The sequence below is a fragment of the Elephas maximus genome, chromosome 5, assembly GCF_024166365.1.
Source record: "Elephas maximus indicus isolate mEleMax1 chromosome 5, mEleMax1 primary haplotype, whole genome shotgun sequence".
NCBI lineage: Eukaryota > Metazoa > Chordata > Mammalia > Proboscidea > Elephantidae > Elephas > Elephas maximus.
Window position 1 is genome coordinate 843,049 of NC_064823.1, and position 22,672 is coordinate 865,720.

Genomic DNA, 22,672 nt, shown 5'->3' on the forward strand with positions numbered 1-22,672 from the left:
TGCCTCTAACTAGTATCCTGAACTAGTAGCCTTCTCTAAACTAGTACCCTTAACTAGTAGCCTTGCCTTCACTAGTACCCTGGCCTTCTCCAGTAGCCTTAACTAAGACCCTGGCCTTCACTGGTAGCCTTAACTAGTACCCTTAACTAGTACCCTCGCATTAACTAGTAGTCTGAACTAGTACCCTGGCCGTATCAGTACCCAGAACTACTACCCTTGCCGTAACCAGTTTCCTTAACTAGTACCCCGGCCTTAACTAGTAGTATTCACTTGTATATTTGCATCAACTAGTAGCCTTAACTAGTACTCTTCCCTTAAGCAGCGGCCTGTATTTGTACCTTGCCTTAACTAGCAGCCTTAACTAGCACCCGTGCCTTTACTCATACTCTTAACTAGTACAGTGCCCCTAACTAGTATCCTGAACTGGTAGCCTTGTCCTAAGTAGTACCCTTAACTAGGAGCCTTGCCTTAAGGAATAGTCTTAATGGCTACCCTGGCCTCAACAAGTACCCTTAACTAGTACCCTTGCATTAATTAGTAGTCTTAACTGGTAGCCTGGCCTTGTCAGTACCCATAACTACTACCCTTGCCTTAACCAGTTGCCTTACCTAGCAACCTGGACTTAGCCAGTAGTATTAACATGTACCCTTGCATCGACTAGTAGACTTAAGTAGGACTCTTGCCTGAAGTAGTGGCCTTAACACGTTCCTTGCCTTACTAGTAGCCTTAACTAGTACTCTGAACTAGTACAGTGGCCCTAACTAGTATTCTGAACTAGAAGCCTTGTGGTAACTAGTACCCTTAACTAGTCACCTTGCCTTAGGGAACAGTCTTAACGTCTACCCTTGCCTTACTAGTCCTCTTAACAAGTAGCCAAGCCTTAACTAGTACCCTGAAGTAGTAGCCTTGCATGGACGAGTAGCCCAGCCTTAACTAGTACCCTGGCCGTCACTAGTACCCTTGCCTCAACTAGTACCCTGGCATTAACTAGTAGTCTTAACTAGTACCCTGGCCGTATCGCTACCCAGAACTACTACCCTTGCCTTGACCAGTTGCCTTAACTAGTACCCTGGCCTTAATGAGTAGTATGAACTTGTACCCTTGCATCAACTAGTAGCCTAAACTAATACGCTTGCCTGAAGTCGTAGCCTTCACTTGTACCTTGCCTTCCTAGTAGCCTTAACTAGTACCCGTCCATGAACTAGTACTCTTAACTAGTACAGTGGCCCTAACTAGTAGCCTGAACTAGTCCCCTTGCCTTAGGTAGTCCCTTTTCCAAACTAGTACCCTTCTTGAGTACCCCTATGGAGTAGGGTATGGTACAGTAGGGTGTCATGAGGTAGGGTAGCATACGGTAGAACAGAGAAAACAGAATCCAATAGAATAGAAGAGGATGAGTCAGGATAGGTTAGTTTCGTGTAGGGTGTGGTAGAGTAGCATAGGATGGAATAGAGAAAAGAGAAAACGAGAATCCAATACAACAGAATCGAAAAGAAGAGACTAGATGAGGAAAGACTAGGGCGGGATAGGGTTCTGTCGAATAGAAGAGCGTAGAATGGTGTGGAATGGAGTCAAATGCAGTCAAACCGAGATGAATAGACTAGGAAAGAGTTGAATAGAGCCGAATAGCACCGAATAGGGACATCTAGGGCTGAGTCGAGCCCAATCGAGCCCAACCGAGCCCAATCAAGTCCAATCGACCAGATTCGAGCTGAATGGAGCCCAATGGAGCTGGAATGAGCCAAATAGAGACACAGAAAATGAGCCAAGCTAGATCGAGCCAAATCGCACCTAATCGCATCCTATGGCATCGAATCTCGTCGAAGTCCATCCAATCCCACCAAAACCCATCGAATCTCATGAAATCTCACCGAATCCCGTCCAATTGTGTCAAATCGGGTCGAATTGAATGCAATCGAATTCAATAGAACAGCTTAGAGTAGTGTAGGTTAGGCTGGGATTCAATAGGGTAGGGCAGAGAGGAATAGACTAGAGAAGCATAGAGTAGAAGAGAAGAGAATACAAAGAGTAGAATGGAGTAGAGTGGAGTAGAGTAGACTAGTCAGAGTCGAGTAGTGCAGAATAGAGATGAATAGATCCAATTCGAGCTGAATCGAGTCGAATGGAGAGGAAATGAGACAAATCTCCATGAATCGAATAGATTAGAGTAGAGTAGGGTGGGGGAGAAGAGAATAGAATAGTGTAGAATGGAGTCGAACAGAGTAGAATGGTGTGGAATGGAGTCAAATGGAGCCAAATAGAGACGAATAGAGTAGAAAAGAGTTGAATAGAGCTGAACAGGGCCGGATAAGTTTGGATCGAGCCTAATGATGCTGAATCGAGCAGAATCGAGCCAAATTGACCCGATTCAAGCCAAATCGAGCTAAATCAAGCCAATTCGAGCCTAAATCCCATGGAATCGCCTTGAAAGGCATTGAATCGAATCGAATCGATTAGAGTAGAGGAGGGTAGAGTAGGAGGGGTTAGACTAGAAGGGAACAGAACCCAAGAGAAAGAATCGAATAGAATGAAGTAGAGACGAGTACAGTAGAATAGAGTCCAATAGAGTTGAATAGAGCCAAACAGAGCTGAATGCAGCCGAATCCACCAAATTCGAGGTGAATCGAGAAGAATCATGTCGAATCGCGTTGAAACGTGTCGAATCCAATCCAATCGTTTAGTGTAGGGCAGGTAAGATGAGGGTAGGGTAGGGTAGAAAAGAATAGATTAGAATAGAACAGAAAGAATAGAGACGAGTAGACTAGAGTCAAATAGAGTCAAATCCTGCCGAAAAGAGCCGAATAGAGAGGAAAAGGGCCAAGTCAAACCGAATCGAGTTGAATTCGCACAAAAAGGAGCTGATTCGAGCCGATAGGACCTGAATCAGGCCGAATCCCGTTCAAGTCTGTTGAATAGAATAGAACAGATTACAGTAGGCTAAGTTAGAGTAGGGTAGGATAGAACCAAATGCAGTAGAACAGAACAGGATCGAAGAGAACTGAAAGAATAGAATAGGGTCGAGTAGTGCAGAGTCTAGAAGAATAGAGTTGAATATTGCCGACTAGAGCAAAATAGAGCCCAAAAGACCCAACGTGATAGAAATCAAGATGAATGGCGCCGAATCCCGCGGAATCATGCTGGATCGCGTCGAAGCCCGTTGAATTGCATTGAATCCCATCCATTCGAGTCCAATCCAATCGAATCGATTAGAATAGACTAGAGAAGGGTAGAGTACAAGACAATAGACTAGAGAAGAATACAGTCGGATGGAGTAGAATGGTGTAGAATGGAGTTGAAAAGAGATAATAGAGTTGAGTAGACTCGTAGAGCCATATAGAGTTGAACAGAGCCTGTTCAAGCTGAATAGAGCTGACCAGGGCGAAACGGAGCCGATTAGAACTGAATCGAACCGATTGGAGCCCAAGAGGGATGAATGGAGTGCAACGGAGCCGATTGGAGCCGAATCGCATCGAAATGCGTGGAATCGAATCCAGTGGAATAGATTAGAGTAGGGTTGGTTAAAATAGAGTAGAATAGAATTGAACACAGTAAAAGAGAATAAAAAGAATACAAGAGAATCGAGTCCAAAAGGTTAGAGCAGAGCAGAATAGTGTAGAGTAGAACAGAGTCGAATAGAGTCGAATCGAGCCAAATGGAGAAGAAACAAGGCAAATCGCGTTGAATCCCCTCGAACCAATTCCAGTCAATTAGGGTAGGGTAGAGTAAAATAGCGTTGAGTGGAGTAGAATGCTGTGCAACGCAATCGAATGGAGTCGAAAAGAGTCGAAAAGAGCCGAATAGTGCTGAAGAGGGCCGAAGAGGGCCGAATCGAGCAGAATTGAGCCAAATCCAGCAAATCGAGCCTAATGGAGCCGAATGGAGCCGAATCCAGCTGAATCGACACTCTTCGAGCCAAATGGAGCCGAATGGACATGAATCGAACCAATTCGACCTGAATCGTGTCCAAATTCATGGAATCGAATTGAACAGATTAGAGTAGGGGAGGTTCGGGTATGGCAGGGTGGAATAGAGTAGAGTAGCATAGAATAAAACAGAAGAGAAGAGAAGAGAACAATACAGAACGAATACAGAAAACAGTAGGCTAGAGTAGCGTAGAGGGAAACAGAGTAGAGTAGAATAGATTCGAACAGAGCTAAATGGAGCCAAACTGAGCCGAATCGTGTCCAAATGGGTTGAAGCCAATCCAATCCAATGGATTAGAGTAGAGTAGAGTAGAGTTGGGTAGCATAGGGTAGGGTAGAATAGAGTAGAATAGGAAGAATAAAGAAAATAGAGAAGAGTAGACTAGAGTACGATAGAGTAGGCTAGTGTATAATAGGGTAGACTCGAATACGGCTGAGTAGAGCCGAATGGAGTCGAAATGAGAGGAATCACGTCTAATGGATTCGAGTAAATTAGAGTGGTGTAGGATAGAGTAGAGCAGAATAGTGTAGAATGGTGTGGAATAAATAGAATGGAGTAGAATGGAGTCAAATAGAGACGAAAAGAGTAGAGAAGAGTCAAATAGAGCAGAATAGGGCCGAAAAGGCCGAATTGAGCAGAATCGAAGCAATTCAAGCCAAAACGAGCCGAATAGAGCCAAATCGAATCGAATCGAGCTGATTCAAGCCGAATCACGTCGAATCCCGTTCAGTGCATCCAATCCAATCCAAACGTCTAGATTAGAGAAGGGGAGGGGAGGGTGGACTAGAATAGAGTAGAGTAGACTAGAAGAGATTAGGACAGAATAGAAGGAATAGAATAGAGTAGAAAAGAGTAGGGTCGAATAGACTCGAATAGAGTCGAATAGAGACGAATAGAGAAAACAGAGCTGAATGGAGCCGAGTAGAGACGTAGAGGAGCCATATAGAGCCGATTCGAACCTCATCGAGCTGAATCAAGCAGAATCACGCCGACTGTCACTGAGTAGCGTCGAATCACATCGAATCACGTCGAATCGCATCAAATCACATCGTTTTGTGTCGGACCGGGTCGAATCGCTTCGTATCGCATCGGATTGCATCGAATGTCGTCGAATCACGACGAATCACGCCCCATCACGTCCAATAACTTCGAACTGCGTCCAATCTCCGAGAATTCTGCTGAATCACGTCGAATCGTATGGAATCTCGTCTAATCTCTTTGAATCCCGTCAAATGCCTTCGGACCTTGTCGAATCCCGTCGAATCCTGTCCAATCGCGTCGAAGTGAATCGAATTGAATCAAATCGATTCAAGTAGGGTGGGTTTGGGTGGGGTGCAGTAGGGTTGGGTAGGGTAGGATAGAACAGAGTCCAACAGAATAGGAGAGAACAGAAGAGAACAGAAAGAATCCAGCAGAATAGAATAGAGTAGAAAAGAGTCAGATAGTGCAGAGCATAGCCGAATTGAGGCGAATGGAGACAAAACAAGATGAATCGCGTTGAAGCGCTTCGAATCGGGTCAAATCGAATCCATTCGAATAGATTAGGGTAGGGAAGGGTAGACGAGAATAGAGGAGAATAGTGCAGAATGGTGTGGAATGGATTAGAACGGAGCCGACTAGAGACGACTAGAGTAGAAAAGAGTCGAATAGAGCATAGTTGGGCCGAATAGGGCCAAAGAAGGCCTAATCGAGCAGAATCCAGCAGAATCGATGCCATTGGAGCTGAATGGAGCCAAATGGAGCCCAATCGAACCGATTCGAATCGAATTGATCTGATTCAAGCCTAATCGGGTCGAATGGCGTGAAAATGCGATGACTCGAACAGAATCAAAGATTAGAGAAGGGGAGGGGAGCGGCTGGGAGGGTAGAACAGAACAGAATAGAACAGTACATAATAGAAGGAACAGAATATAGCACAGTACGGTAGAGCAGAGCAGAGTAAAGTAGAGAAGAGTAGAGTCGAATAGAGTGAACTAGTGCAGAATAGAGCTGAATAGAGCCAATTCTAGCCGAATCGAGCCCAAAGGAAACAAAACGTGATGAATCGCGTCGAATAGCGTCCAATCGAATCCATTAGAATAGATTACAGTAGGGTAGAGTAGAACAGAATAGAGCAGAATCAAGTCGAATGGAGTTGCATAGAGAAAACTAGAGTAGAAAAGAGTCGAATCGAGCCGAATAAGGCTGAACCAAGTCGAATTGAGTTGAAACAAGCTGAATCGAAGCGATTCAAGCCAAATCGAGCTGAATCGAGCTGATGGTGCCGAATGAGCCGATTCAAGCATCATCGCGTCCAATCACATTGAAATGCTTTGACTCGAATCCAATTGAATAGATTCGAAAAGGTTAGGGTAGGGTGGTTTTGGATAGGGTAGACTAGGGTAGACGAAAGCAGACTAGAGTAGAGTAGACAAGCGAAGTCTAGAGTCGTAGCCTAGACAAGACAGCTGGACTAGTCAGACTAGTGGTATAGATCAGTAGGCTAGACAACTAGCCTTGGAGAGTACCCTTGCCTTGACAAGTACCCTAAATTCTGAATCTGAACTACTCCCCTTGCCTTAACTAGTATCCTGAACTAGTAGCCTTGTCTGAACTAGTACCCTTAACTAGTAGCCTTGCCTTAAGTAATAGTCTTAATGTCTACCCTTGCCTTACTAGTACCCTGAACTAGTAGCCCTGCCTTAACTAGTACCCTGGCCTTCACCAGTAGCCTTAACTAGTACCCTGGCCTTCACTAGTAGCCTTGCCTCAACTAGTACCCTTAACTAACACCCTAGCATGAGCTAGTACTCTTAACTAGTACCTGGCCTTCTCAGTCCCCATAAGTCCTACCCTGGCCTTAACCAGCTGCCTTAACTGGTACCCTGGTCTTAACTAGTAGTATTGACTTCTACCCTTGAATCCACTGGTCGCCTAAACTAGTCGTCTTGCCTTCAGTAGTAGCCTTCACTTGTACCTTGCCTTAACTAGTATCGTTATCTAGTACCTGTGCCTTAACTAGTACTCTTAGCTAGTACAGCGGCCATAACGAGTAGCCTGAACTAGTAGCCTTGTCTGAATTAGTCCTCTGAACTAGTAGCCTTGCTTTAAGTAATCGTCTTAACGTCTGCCCTTGCCTTACTAGTACCCTTAACTAGTAGCCAAGCCTTAACTACTACCCCTAACTAGTAGCCTTGCCTTAACTAGTACCCTTGCCTTAACCAGTTGCCTTAAGTAGTACCCCGGCCTTAACTAGAAGTATCAACTTGTAAACTTGCATCCAATAGTAGCCTTAACTAGTACTCTTGCCTTAAGTAGTGGCCTGAACTAGTACTCGTGCCTTAGCTAGTACTCTGAACTAGTACAGTGCCTCTAACTAGTATCCTGAACTAGTAGCCTTCTCTAAACTAGTACCCTTAACTAGTAGCCTTGCCTTCACTAGTACCCTGGCCTTCTCCAGTAGCCTTAACTAAGACCCTGGCCTTCACTGGTAGCCTTAACTAGTACCCTTAACTAGTACCCTCGCATTAACTAGTAGTCTGAACTAGTACCCTGGCCGTATCAGTACCCAGAACTACTACCCTTGCCGTAACCAGTTTCCTTAACTAGTACCCCGGCCTTAACTAGTAGTATTCACTTGTATATTTGCATCAACTAGTAGCCTTAACTAGTACTCTTCCCTTAAGCAGCGGCCTGTATTTGTACCTTGCCTTAACTAGCAGCCTTAACTAGCACCCGTGCCTTTACTCATACTCTTAACTAGTACAGTGCCCCTAACTAGTATCCTGAACTGGTAGCCTTGTCCTAAGTAGTACCCTTAACTAGGAGCCTTGCCTTAAGGAATAGTCTTAATGGCTACCCTGGCCTCAACAAGTACCCTTAACTAGTACCCTTGCATTAATTAGTAGTCTTAACTGGTAGCCTGGCCTTGTCAGTACCCATAACTACTACCCTTGCCTTAACCAGTTGCCTTACCTAGCAACCTGGACTTAGCCAGTAGTATTAACATGTACCCTTGCATCGACTAGTAGACTTAAGTAGGACTCTTGCCTGAAGTAGTGGCCTTAACACGTTCCTTGCCTTACTAGTAGCCTTAACTAGTACTCTGAACTAGTACAGTGGCCCTAACTAGTATTCTGAACTAGAAGCCTTGTGGTAACTAGTACCCTTAACTAGTCACCTTGCCTTAGGGAACAGTCTTAACGTCTACCCTTGCCTTACTAGTCCTCTTAACAAGTAGCCAAGCCTTAACTAGTACCCTGAAGTAGTAGCCTTGCATGGACGAGTAGCCCAGCCTTAACTAGTACCCTGGCCGTCACTAGTACCCTTGCCTCAACTAGTACCCTGGCATTAACTAGTAGTCTTAACTAGTACCCTGGCCGTATCGCTACCCAGAACTACTACCCTTGCCTTGACCAGTTGCCTTAACTAGTACCCTGGCCTTAATGAGTAGTATGAACTTGTACCCTTGCATCAACTAGTAGCCTAAACTAATACGCTTGCCTGAAGTCGTAGCCTTCACTTGTACCTTGCCTTCCTAGTAGCCTTAACTAGTACCCGTCCATGAACTAGTACTCTTAACTAGTACAGTGGCCCTAACTAGTAGCCTGAACTAGTCCCCTTGCCTTAGGTAGTCCCTTTTCCAAACTAGTACCCTTCTTGAGTACCCCTATGGAGTAGGGTATGGTACAGTAGGGTGTCATGAGGTAGGGTAGCATACGGTAGAACAGAGAAAACAGAATCCAATAGAATAGAAGAGGATGAGTCAGGATAGGTTAGTTTCGTGTAGGGTGTGGTAGAGTAGCATAGGATGGAATAGAGAAAAGAGAAAACGAGAATCCAATACAACAGAATCGAAAAGAAGAGACTAGATGAGGAAAGACTAGGGCGGGATAGGGTTCTGTCGAATAGAAGAGCGTAGAATGGTGTGGAATGGAGTCAAATGCAGTCAAACCGAGATGAATAGACTAGGAAAGAGTTGAATAGAGCCGAATAGCACCGAATAGGGACATCTAGGGCTGAGTCGAGCCCAATCGAGCCCAACCGAGCCCAATCAAGTCCAATCGACCAGATTCGAGCTGAATGGAGCCCAATGGAGCTGGAATGAGCCAAATAGAGACACAGAAAATGAGCCAAGCTAGATCGAGCCAAATCGCACCTAATCGCATCCTATGGCATCGAATCTCGTCGAAGTCCATCCAATCCCACCAAAACCCATCGAATCTCATGAAATCTCACCGAATCCCGTCCAATTGTGTCAAATCGGGTCGAATTGAATGCAATCGAATTCAATAGAACAGCTTAGAGTAGTGTAGGTTAGGCTGGGATTCAATAGGGTAGGGCAGAGAGGAATAGACTAGAGAAGCATAGAGTAGAAGAGAAGAGAATACAAAGAGTAGAATGGAGTAGAGTGGAGTAGAGTAGACTAGTCAGAGTCGAGTAGTGCAGAATAGAGATGAATAGATCCAATTCGAGCTGAATCGAGTCGAATGGAGAGGAAATGAGACAAATCTCCATGAATCGAATAGATTAGAGTAGAGTAGGGTGGGGGAGAAGAGAATAGAATAGTGTAGAATGGAGTCGAACAGAGTAGAATGGTGTGGAATGGAGTCAAATGGAGCCAAATAGAGACGAATAGAGTAGAAAAGAGTTGAATAGAGCTGAACAGGGCCGGATAAGTTTGGATCGAGCCTAATGATGCTGAATCGAGCAGAATCGAGCCAAATTGACCCGATTCAAGCCAAATCGAGCTAAATCAAGCCAATTCGAGCCTAAATCCCATGGAATCGCCTTGAAAGGCATTGAATCGAATCGAATCGATTAGAGTAGAGGAGGGTAGAGTAGGAGGGGTTAGACTAGAAGGGAACAGAACCCAAGAGAAAGAATCGAATAGAATGAAGTAGAGACGAGTACAGTAGAATAGAGTCCAATAGAGTTGAATAGAGCCAAACAGAGCTGAATGCAGCCGAATCCACCAAATTCGAGGTGAATCGAGAAGAATCATGTCGAATCGCGTTGAAACGTGTCGAATCCAATCCAATCGTTTAGTGTAGGGCAGGTAAGATGAGGGTAGGGTAGGGTAGAAAAGAATAGATTAGAATAGAACAGAAAGAATAGAGACGAGTAGACTAGAGTCAAATAGAGTCAAATCCTGCCGAAAAGAGCCGAATAGAGAGGAAAAGGGCCAAGTCAAACCGAATCGAGTTGAATTCGCACAAAAAGGAGCTGATTCGAGCCGATAGGACCTGAATCAGGCCGAATCCCGTTCAAGTCTGTTGAATAGAATAGAACAGATTACAGTAGGCTAAGTTAGAGTAGGGTAGGATAGAACCAAATGCAGTAGAACAGAACAGGATCGAAGAGAACTGAAAGAATAGAATAGGGTCGAGTAGTGCAGAGTCTAGAAGAATAGAGTTGAATATTGCCGACTAGAGCAAAATAGAGCCCAAAAGACCCAACGTGATAGAAATCAAGATGAATGGCGCCGAATCCCGCGGAATCATGCTGGATCGCGTCGAAGCCCGTTGAATTGCATTGAATCCCATCCATTCGAGTCCAATCCAATCGAATCGATTAGAATAGACTAGAGAAGGGTAGAGTACAAGACAATAGACTAGAGAAGAATACAGTCGGATGGAGTAGAATGGTGTAGAATGGAGTTGAAAAGAGATAATAGAGTTGAGTAGACTCGTAGAGCCATATAGAGTTGAACAGAGCCTGTTCAAGCTGAATAGAGCTGACCAGGGCGAAACGGAGCCGATTAGAACTGAATCGAACCGATTGGAGCCCAAGAGGGATGAATGGAGTGCAACGGAGCCGATTGGAGCCGAATCGCATCGAAATGCGTGGAATCGAATCCAGTGGAATAGATTAGAGTAGGGTTGGTTAAAATAGAGTAGAATAGAATTGAACACAGTAAAAGAGAATAAAAAGAATACAAGAGAATCGAGTCCAAAAGGTTAGAGCAGAGCAGAATAGTGTAGAGTAGAACAGAGTCGAATAGAGTCGAATCGAGCCAAATGGAGAAGAAACAAGGCAAATCGCGTTGAATCCCCTCGAACCAATTCCAGTCAATTAGGGTAGGGTAGAGTAAAATAGCGTTGAGTGGAGTAGAATGCTGTGCAACGCAATCGAATGGAGTCGAAAAGAGTCGAAAAGAGCCGAATAGTGCTGAAGAGGGCCGAAGAGGGCCGAATCGAGCAGAATTGAGCCAAATCCAGCAAATCGAGCCTAATGGAGCCGAATGGAGCCGAATCCAGCTGAATCGACACTCTTCGAGCCAAATGGAGCCGAATGGACATGAATCGAACCAATTCGACCTGAATCGTGTCCAAATTCATGGAATCGAATTGAACAGATTAGAGTAGGGGAGGTTCGGGTATGGCAGGGTGGAATAGAGTAGAGTAGCATAGAATAAAACAGAAGAGAAGAGAACAGAACAATACAGAACGAATACAGAAAACAGTAGGCTAGAGTAGCGTAGAGGGAAACAGAGTAGAGTAGAATAGATTCGAACAGAGCTAAATGGAGCCAAACTGAGCCGAATCGTGTCCAAATGGGTTGAAGCCAATCCAATCCAATGGATTAGAGTAGAGTAGAGTAGAGTTGGGTAGCATAGGGTAGGGTAGAATAGAGTAGAATAGGAAGAATAAAGAAAATAGAGAAGAGTAGACTAGAGTACGATAGAGTAGGCTAGTGTATAATAGGGTAGACTCGAATACGGCTGAGTAGAGCCGAATGGAGTCGAAATGAGAGGAATCACGTCTAATGGATTCGAGTAAATTAGAGTGGTGTAGGATAGAGTAGAGCAGAATAGTGTAGAATGGTGTGGAATAAATAGAATGGAGTAGAATGGAGTCAAATAGAGACGAAAAGAGTAGAGAAGAGTCAAATAGAGCAGAATAGGGCCGAAAAGGCCGAATTGAGCAGAATCGAAGCAATTCAAGCCAAAACGAGCCGAATAGAGCCAAATCGAATCGAATCGAGCTGATTCAAGCCGAATCACGTCGAATCCCGTTCAGTGCATCCAATCCAATCCAAACGTCTAGATTAGAGAAGGGGAGGGGAGGGTGGACTAGAATAGAGTAGAGTAGACTAGAAGAGATTAGGACAGAATAGAAGGAATAGAATAGAGTAGAAAAGAGTAGGGTCGAATAGACTCGAATAGAGTCGAATAGAGACGAATAGAGAAAACAGAGCTGAATGGAGCCGAGTAGAGACGTAGAGGAGCCATATAGAGCCGATTCGAACCTCATCGAGCTGAATCAAGCAGAATCACGCCGACTGTCACTGAGTAGCGTCGAATCACATCGAATCACGTCGAATCGCATCAAATCACATCGTTTTGTGTCGGACCGGGTCGAATCGCTTCGTATCGCATCGGATTGCATCGAATGTCGTCGAATCACGACGAATCACGCCCCATCACGTCCAATAACTTCGAACTGCGTCCAATCTCCTAGAATTCTGCTGAATCACGTCGAATCGTATGGAATCTCGTCTAATCTCTTTGAATCCCGTCAAATGCCTTCGGACCTTGTCGAATCCCGTCGAATCCTGTCCAATCGCGTCGAAGTGAATCGAATTGAATCAAATCGATTCAAGTAGGGTGGGTTTGGGTGGGGTGCAGTAGGGTTGGGTAGGGTAGGATAGAACAGAGTCCAACAGAATAGGAGAGAACAGAAGAGAACAGAAAGAATCCAGCAGAATAGAATAGAGTAGAAAAGAGTCAGATAGTGCAGAGCATAGCCGAATTGAGGCGAATGGAGACAAAACAAGATGAATCGCGTTGAAGCGCTTCGAATCGGGTCAAATCGAATCCATTCGAATAGATTAGGGTAGGGAAGGGTAGACGAGAATAGAGGAGAATAGTGCAGAATGGTGTGGAATGGATTAGAACGGAGCCGACTAGAGACGACTAGAGTAGAAAAGAGTCGAATAGAGCATAGTTGGGCCGAATAGGGCCAAAGAAGGCCTAATCGAGCAGAATCCAGCAGAATCGATGCCATTGGAGCTGAATGGAGCCAAATGGAGCCCAATCGAACCGATTCGAAGCGAATTGATCTGATTCAAGCCTAATCGGGTCGAATGGCGTGAAAATGCGATGACTCGAACAGAATCAAAGATTAGAGAAGGGGAGGGGAGCGGCTGGGAGGGTAGAACAGAACAGAATAGAACAGTACATAATAGAAGGAACAGAATATAGCACAGTACGGTAGAGCAGAGCAGAGTAAAGTAGAGAAGAGTAGAGTCGAATAGAGTGAACTAGTGCAGAATAGAGCTGAATAGAGCCAATTCTAGCCGAATCGAGCCCAAAGGAAACAAAACGTGATGAATCGCGTCGAATAGCGTCCAATCGAATCCATTAGAATAGATTACAGTAGGGTAGAGTAGAACAGAATAGAGCAGAATCAAGTCGAATGGAGTTGCATAGAGAAAACTAGAGTAGAAAAGAGTCGAATCGAGCCGAATAAGGCTGAACCAAGTCGAATTGAGTTGAAACAAGCTGAATCGAAGCGATTCAAGCCAAATCGAGCTGAATCGAGCTGATGGTGCCGAATGAGCCGATTCAAGCATCATCGCGTCCAATCACATTGAAATGCTTTGACTCGAATCCAATTGAATAGATTCGAAAAGGTTAGGGTAGGGTGGTTTTGGATAGGGTAGACTAGGGTAGACGAAAGCAGACTAGAGTAGAGTAGACAAGCGAAGTCTAGAGTCGTAGCCTAGACAAGACAGCTGGACTAGTCAGACTAGTGGTATAGATCAGTAGGCTAGACAACTAGCCTTGGAGAGTACCCTTGCCTTGACAAGTACCCTAAATTCTGAATCTGAACTACTCCCCTTGCCTTAACTAGTATCCTGAACTAGTAGCCTTGTCTGAACTAGTACCCTTAACTAGTAGCCTTGCCTTAAGTAATAGTCTTAATGTCTACCCTTGCCTTACTAGTACCCTGAACTAGTAGCCCTGCCTTAACTAGTACCCTGGCCTTCACCAGTAGCCTTAACTAGTACCCTGGCCTTCACTAGTAGCCTTGCCTCAACTAGTACCCTTAACTAACACCCTAGCATGAGCTAGTACTCTTAACTAGTACCTGGCCTTCTCAGTCCCCATAAGTCCTACCCTGGCCTTAACCAGCTGCCTTAACTGGTACCCTGGTCTTAACTAGTAGTATTGACTTCTACCCTTGAATCCACTGGTCGCCTAAACTAGTCGTCTTGCCTTCAGTAGTAGCCTTCACTTGTACCTTGCCTTAACTAGTATCGTTATCTAGTACCTGTGCCTTAACTAGTACTCTTAGCTAGTACAGCGGCCATAACGAGTAGCCTGAACTAGTAGCCTTGTCTGAATTAGTCCTCTGAACTAGTAGCCTTGCTTTAAGTAATCGTCTTAACGTCTGCCCTTGCCTTACTAGTACCCTTAACTAGTAGCCAAGCCTTAACTACTACCCCTAACTAGTAGCCTTGCCTTAACTAGTACCCTTGCCTTAACCAGTTGCCTTAAGTAGTACCCCGGCCTTAACTAGAAGTATCAACTTGTAAACTTGCATCCAATAGTAGCCTTAACTAGTACTCTTGCCTTAAGTAGTGGCCTGAACTAGTACTCGTGCCTTAGCTAGTACTCTGAACTAGTACAGTGCCTCTAACTAGTATCCTGAACTAGTAGCCTTCTCTAAACTAGTACCCTTAACTAGTAGCCTTGCCTTCACTAGTACCCTGGCCTTCTCCAGTAGCCTTAACTAAGACCCTGGCCTTCACTGGCAGCCTTAACTAGTACCCTTAACTAGTACCCTCGCATTAACTAGTAGTCTGAACTAGTACCCTGGCCGTATCAGTACCCAGAACTACTACCCTTGCCGTAACCAGTTTCCTTAACTAGTACCCCGGCCTTAACTAGTAGTATTCACTTGTATATTTGCATCAACTAGTAGCCTTAACTAGTACTCTTCCCTTAAGCAGCGGCCTGTATTTGTACCTTGCCTTAACTAGCAGCCTTAACTAGCACCCGTGCCTTTACTCATACTCTTAACTAGTACAGTGCCCCTAACTAGTATCCTGAACTGGTAGCCTTGTCCTAAGTAGTACCCTTAACTAGGAGCCTTGCCTTAAGGAATAGTCTTAATGGCTACCCTGGCCTCAACAAGTACCCTTAACTAGTACCCTTGCATTAATTAGTAGTCTTAACTGGTAGCCTGGCCTTGTCAGTACCCATAACTACTACCCTTGCCTTAACCAGTTGCCTTACCTAGCAACCTGGACTTAGCCAGTAGTATTAACATGTACCCTTGCATCGACTAGTAGACTTAAGTAGGACTCTTGCCTGAAGTAGTGGCCTTAACACGTTCCTTGCCTTACTAGTAGCCTTAACTAGTACTCTGAACTAGTACAGTGGCCCTAACTAGTATTCTGAACTAGAAGCCTTGTGGTAACTAGTACCCTTAACTAGTCACCTTGCCTTAGGGAACAGTCTTAACGTCTACCCTTGCCTTACTAGTCCTCTTAACAAGTAGCCAAGCCTTAACTAGTACCCTGAAGTAGTAGCCTTGCATGGACGAGTAGCCCAGCCTTAACTAGTACCCTGGCCGTCACTAGTACCCTTGCCTCAACTAGTACCCTGGCATTAACTAGTAGTCTTAACTAGTACCCTGGCCGTATCGCTACCCAGAACTACTACCCTTGCCTTGACCAGTTGCCTTAACTAGTACCCTGGCCTTAATGAGTAGTATGAACTTGTACCCTTGCATCAACTAGTAGCCTAAACTAATACGCTTGCCTGAAGTCGTAGCCTTCACTTGTACCTTGCCTTCCTAGTAGCCTTAACTAGTACCCGTCCATGAACTAGTACTCTTAACTAGTACAGTGGCCCTAACTAGTAGCCTGAACTAGTCCCCTTGCCTTAGGTAGTCCCTTTTCCAAACTAGTACCCTTCTTGAGTACCCCTATGGAGTAGGGTATGGTACAGTAGGGTGTCATGAGGTAGGGTAGCATACGGTAGAACAGAGAAAACAGAATCCAATAGAATAGAAGAGGATGAGTCAGGATAGGTTAGTTTCGTGTAGGGTGTGGTAGAGTAGCATAGGATGGAATAGAGAAAAGAGAAAACGAGAATCCAATACAACAGAATCGAAAAGAAGAGACTAGATGAGGAAAGACTAGGGCGGGATAGGGTTCTGTCGAATAGAAGAGCGTAGAATGGTGTGGAATGGAGTCAAATGCAGTCAAACCGAGATGAATAGACTAGGAAAGAGTTGAATAGAGCCGAATAGCACCGAATAGGGACATCTAGGGCTGAGTCGAGCCCAATCGAGCCCAACCGAGCCCAATCAAGTCCAATCGACCAGATTCGAGCTGAATGGAGCCCAATGGAGCTGGAATGAGCCAAATAGAGACACAGAAAATGAGCCAAGCTAGATCGAGCCAAATCGCACCTAATCGCATCCTATGGCATCGAATCTCGTCGAAGTCCATCCAATCCCACCAAAACCCATCGAATCTCATGAAATCTCACCGAATCCCGTCCAATTGTGTCAAATCGGGTCGAATTGAATGCAATCGAATTCAATAGAACAGCTTAGAGTAGTGTAGGTTAGGCTGGGATTCAATAGGGTAGGGCAGAGAGGAATAGACTAGAGAAGCATAGAGTAGAAGAGAAGAGAATACAAAGAGTAGAATGGAGTAGAGTGGAGTAGAGTAGACTAGTCAGAGTCGAGTAGTGCAGAATAGAGATGAATAGATCCAATTCGAGCTGAATCGAGTCGAATGGAGAGGAAATGAGACAAATCTCCATGAATCGAATAGATTAGAGTAGAGTAGGGTGGGGGAGAAGAGAATAGAATAGTGTAGAATGGAGTCGAACAGAGTAGAATGGTGTGGAATGGAGTCGAATGGAGCCAAATAGAGACGAATAGAGTAGAAAAGAGTTGAATAGAGCTGAACAGGGCCGGATAAGTTTGGATCGAGCCTAATGATGCTGAATCGAGCAGAATCGAGCCAAATTGACCCGATTCAAGCCAAATCGAGCTAAATCAAGCCAATTCGAGCCTAAATCCCATGGAATCGCCTTGAAAGGCATTGAATCGAATCGAATCGATTAGAGTAGAGGAGGGTAGAGTAGGAGGGGTTAGACTAGAAGGGAACAGAACCCAAGAGAAAGAATCGAATAGAATGAAGTAGAGACGAGTACAGTAGAATAGAGTCCAATAGAGTTGAATAGAGCCAAACAGAGCTGAATGCAGCCGAATCCACCAAATTCGAGGTGAATCGAGAAGAATCATGTCGAATCGCGTTGAAACGTGTCGAATCCAATCCAATCGTTTAGTGTAGGGCAGGTAAGATGAGGGTAGGGTAGGGTAGAAAAGAATAGATTAGAATAGAACAGAAAGAATAGAGACGAGTAGACTAGAGTCAAATAGAGTCAAATCCTGCCGAAAAGAGCCGAATAGAGAGGAAAAGGGCCAAGTCAAACCGAATCGAGTTGAATTCGCACAAAAAGGAGCTGATTCGAGCCGATAGGACCTGAATCAGGCCGAATCCCGTTCAAGTCTGTTGAATAGAATAGAACAGATTACAGTAGGCTAAGTTAGAGTAGGGTAGGATAGAACCAAATGCAGTAGAACAGAACAGGATCGAAGAGAACTGAAAGAATAGAATAGGGTCGAGTAGTGCAGAGTCTAGAAGAATAGAGTTGAATATTGCCGACTAGAGCAAAATAGAGCCCAAAAGACCCAACGTGATAGAAATCAAGATGAATGGCGCCGAATCCCGCGGAATCATGCTGGATCGCGTCGAAGCCCGTTGAATTGCATTGAATCCCATCCATTCGAGTCCAATCCAATCGAATCGATTAGAATAGACTAGAGAAGGGTAGAGTACAAGACAATAGACTAGAGAAGAATACAGTCGGATGGAGTAGAATGGTGTAGAATGGAGTTGAAAAGAGATAATAGAGTTGAGTAGACTCGTAGAGCCATATAGAGTTGAACAGAGCCTGTTCAAGCTGAATAGAGCTGACCAGGGCGAAACGGAGCCGATTAGAACTGAATCGAACCGATTGGAGCCCAAGAGGGATGAATGGAGTGCAACGGAGCCGATTGGAGCCGAATCGCATCGAAATGCGTGGAATCGAATCCAGTGGAATAGATTAGAGTAGGGTTGGTTAAAATAGAGTAGAATAGAATTGAACACAGTAAAAGAGAATAAAAAGAATACAAGAGAATCGAGTCCAAAAGGTTAGAGCAGAGCAGAATAGTGTAGAGTAGAACAGAGTCGAATAGAGTCGAATCGAGCCAAATGGAGAAGAAACAAGGCAAATCGCGTTGAATCCCCTCGAACCAATTCCAGTCAATTAGGGTAGGGTAGAGTAAAATAGCGTTGAGTGGAGTAGAATGCTGTGCAACGCAATCGAATGGAGTCGAAAAGAGTCGAAAAGAGCCGAATAGTGCTGAAGAGGGCCGAAGAGGGCCGAATCGAGCAGAATTGAGCCAAATCCAGCAAATCGAGCCTAATGGAGCCGAATGGAGCCGAATCCAGCTGAATCGACACTCTTCGAGCCAAATGGAGCCGAATGGACATGAATCGAACCAATTCGACCTGAATCGTGTCCAAATTCATGGAATCGAATTGAACAGATTAGAGTAGGGGAGGTTCGGGTATGGCAGGGTGGAATAGAGTAGAGTAGCATAGAATAAAACAGAAGAGAAGAGAAGAGAACAATACAGAACGAATACAGAAAACAGTAGGCTAGAGTAGCGTAGAGGGAAACAGAGTAGAGTAGAATAGATTCGAACAGAGCTAAATGGAGCCAAACTGAGCCGAATCGTGTCCAAATGGGTTGAAGCCAATCCAATCCAATGGATTAGAGTAGAGTAGAGTAGAGTTGGGTAGCATAGGGTAGGGTAGAATAGAGTAGAATAGGAAGAATAAAGAAAATAGAGAAGAGTAGACTAGAGTACGATAGAGTAGGCTAGTGTATAATAGGGTAGACTCGAATACGGCTGAGTAGAGCCGAATGGAGTCGAAATGAGAGGAATCACGTCTAATGGATTCGAGTAAATTAGAGTGGTGTAGGATAGAGTAGAGCAGAATAGTGTAGAATGGTGTGGAATAAATAGAATGGAGTAGAATGGAGTCAAATAGAGACGAAAAGAGTAGAGAAGAGTCAAATAGAGCAGAATAGGGCCGAAAAGGCCGAATTGAGCAGAATCGAAGCAATTCAAGCCAAAACGAGCCGAATAGAGCCAAATCGAATCGAATCGAGCTGATTCAAGCCGAATCACGTCGAATCCCGTTCAGTGCATCCAATCCAATCCAAACGTCTAGATTAGAGAAGGGGAGGGGAGGGTGGACTAGAATAGAGTAGAGTAGACTAGAAGAGATTAGGACAGAATAGAAGGAATAGAATAGAGTAGAAAAGAGTAGGGTCGAATAGACTCGAATAGAGTCGAATAGAGACGAATAGAGAAAACAGAGCTGAATGGAGCCGAGTAGAGACGTAGAGGAGCCATATAGAGCCGATTCGAACCTCATCGAGCTGAATCAAGCAGAATCACGCCGACTGTCACTGAGTAGCGTCGAATCACATCGAATCACGTCGAATCGCATCAAATCACATCGTTTTGTGTCGGACCGGGTCGAATCGCTTCGTATCGCATCGGATTGCATCGAATGTCGTCGAATCACGACGAATCACGCCCCATCACGTCCAATAACTTCGAACTGCGTCCAATCTCCGAGAATTCTGCTGAATCACGTCGAATCGTATGGAATCTCGTCTAATCTCTTTGAATCCCGTCAAATGCCTTCGGACCTTGTCGAATCCCGTCGAATCCTGTCCAATCGCGTCGAAGTGAATCGAATTGAATCAAATCGATTCAAGTAGGGTGGGTTTGGGTGGGGTGCAGTAGGGTTGGGTAGGGTAGGATAGAACAGAGTCCAACAGAATAGGAGAGAACAGAAGAGAACAGAAAGAATCCAGCAGAATAGAATAGAGTAGAAAAGAGTCAGATAGTGCAGAGCATAGCCGAATTGAGGCGAATGGAGACAAAACAAGATGAATCGCGTTGAAGCGCTTCGAATCGGGTCAAATCGAATCCATTCGAATAGATTAGGGTAGGGAAGGGTAGACGAGAATAGAGGAGAATAGTGCAGAATGGTGTGGAATGGATTAGAACGGAGCCGACTAGAGACGACTAGAGTAGAAAAGAGTCGAATAGAGCATAGTTGGGCCGAATAGGGCCAAAGAAGGCCTAATCGAGCAGAATCCAGCAGAATCGATGCCATTGGAGCTGAATGGAGCCAAATGGAGCCCAATCGAACCGATTCGAAGCGAATTGATCTGATTCAAGCCTAATCGGGTCGAATGGCGTGAAAATGCGATGACTCGAACAGAATCAAAGATTAGAGAAGGGGAGGGGAGCGGCTGGGAGGGTAGAACAGAACAGAATAGAACAGTACATAATAGAAGGAACAGAATATAGCACAGTACGGTAGAGCAGAGCAGAGTAAAGTAGAGAAGAGTAGAGTCGAATAGAGTGAACTAGTGCAGAATAGAGCTGAATAGAGCCAATTCTAGCCGAATCGAGCCCAAAGGAAACAAAACGTGATGAATCGCGTCGAATAGCGTCCAATCGAATCCATTAGAATAGATTACAGTAGGGTAGAGTAGAACAGAATAGAGCAGAATCAAGTCGAATGGAGTTGCATAGAGAAAACTAGAGTAGAAAAGAGTCGAATCGAGCCGAATAAGGCTGAACCAAGTCGAATTGAGTTGAAACAAGCTGAATCGAAGCGATTCAAGCCAAATCGAGCTGAATCGAGCTGATGGTGCCGAATGAGCCGATTCAAGCATCATCGCGTCCAATCACATTGAAATGCTTTGACTCGAATCCAATTGAATAGATTCGAAAAGGTTAGGGTAGGGTGGTTTTGGATAGGGTAGACTAGGGTAGACGAAAGCAGACTAGAGTAGAGTAGACAAGCGAAGTCTAGAGTAGTAGCCTAGACAAGACAGCTGGACTAGTCAGACTAGTGGTATAGATCAGTAGGCTAGACAACTAGCCTTGGAGAGTACCCTTGCCTTGACAAGTACCCTAAATTCTGAATCTGAACTACTCCCCTTGCCTTAACTAGTATCCTGAACTAGTAGCCTTGTCTGAACTAGTACCCTTAACTAGTAGCCTTGCCTTAAGTAATAGTCTTAATGTCTACCCTTGCCTTACTAGTACCCTGAACTAGTAGCCCTGCCTTAACTAGTACCCTGGCCTTCACCAGTAGCCTTAACTAGTACCCTGGCCTTCACTAGTAGCCTTGCCTCAACTAGTACCCTTAACTAACACCCTAGCATGAGCTAGTACTCTTAACTAGTACCTGGCCTTCTCAGTCCCCATAAGTCCTACCCTGGCCTTAACCAGCTGCCTTAACTGGTACCCTGGTCTTAACTAGTAGTATTGACTTCTACCCTTGAATCCACTGGTCGCCTAAACTAGTCGTCTTGCCTTCAGTAGTAGCCTTCACTTGTACCTTGCCTTAACTAGTATCGTTATCTAGTACCTGTGCCTTAACTAGTACTCTTAGCTAGTACAGCGGCCATAACGAGTAGCCTGAACTAGTAGCCTTGTCTGAATTAGTCCTCTGAACTAGTAGCCTTGCTTTAAGTAATCGTCTTAACGTCTGCCCTTGCCTTACTAGTACCCTTAACTAGTAGCCAAGCCTTAACTACTACCCCTAACTAGTAGCCTTGCCTTAACTAGTACCCTTGCCTTAACCAGTTGCCTTAAGTAGTACCCCGGCCTTAACTAGAAGTATCAACTTGTAAACTTGCATCCAATAGTAGCCTTAACTAGTACTCTTGCCTTAAGTAGTGGCCTGAACTAGTACTCGTGCCTTAGCTAGTACTCTGAACTAGTACAGTGCCTCTAACTAGTATCCTGAACTAGTAGCCTTCTCTAAACTAGTACCCTTAACTAGTAGCCTTGCCTTCACTAGTACCCTGGCCTTCTCCAGTAGCCTTAACTAAGACCCTGGCCTTCACTGGTAGCCTTAACTCGCACCCTTAACTAGTACCCTCGCATTAACTAGTAGTCTGAACTAGTACCCTGGCCGTATCAGTACCCAGAACTACTACCCTTGCCGTAACCAGTTTCCTTAACTAGTACCCCGGCCTTAACTAGTAGTATTCACTTGTATATTTGCATCAACTAGTAGCCTTAACTAGTACTCTTCCCTTAAGCAGCGGCCTGTATTTGTACCTTGCCTTAACTAGCAGCCTTAACTAGCACCCGTGCCTTTACTCATACTCTTAACTAGTACAGTGCCCCTAACTAGTATCCTGAACTGGTAGCCTTGTCCTAAGTAGTACCCTTAACTAGGAGCCTTGCCTTAAGGAATAGTCTTAATGGCTACCCTGGCCTCAACAAGTACCCTTAACTAGTACCCTTGCATTAATTAGTAGTCTTAACTGGTAGCCTGGCCTTGTCAGTACCCATAACTACTACCCTTGCCTTAACCAGTTGCCTTACCTAGCAACCTGGACTTAGCCAGTAGTATTAACATGTACCCTTGCATCGACTAGTAGACTTAAGTAGGACTCTTGCCTGAAGTAGTGGCCTTAACACGTTCCTTGCCTTACTAGTAGCCTTAACTAGTACTCTGAACTAGTACAGTGGCCCTAACTAGTATTCTGAACTAGAAGCCTTGTGGTAACTAGTACCCTTAACTAGTCACCTTGCCTTAGGGAACAGTCTTAACGTCTACCCTTGCCTTACTAGTCCTC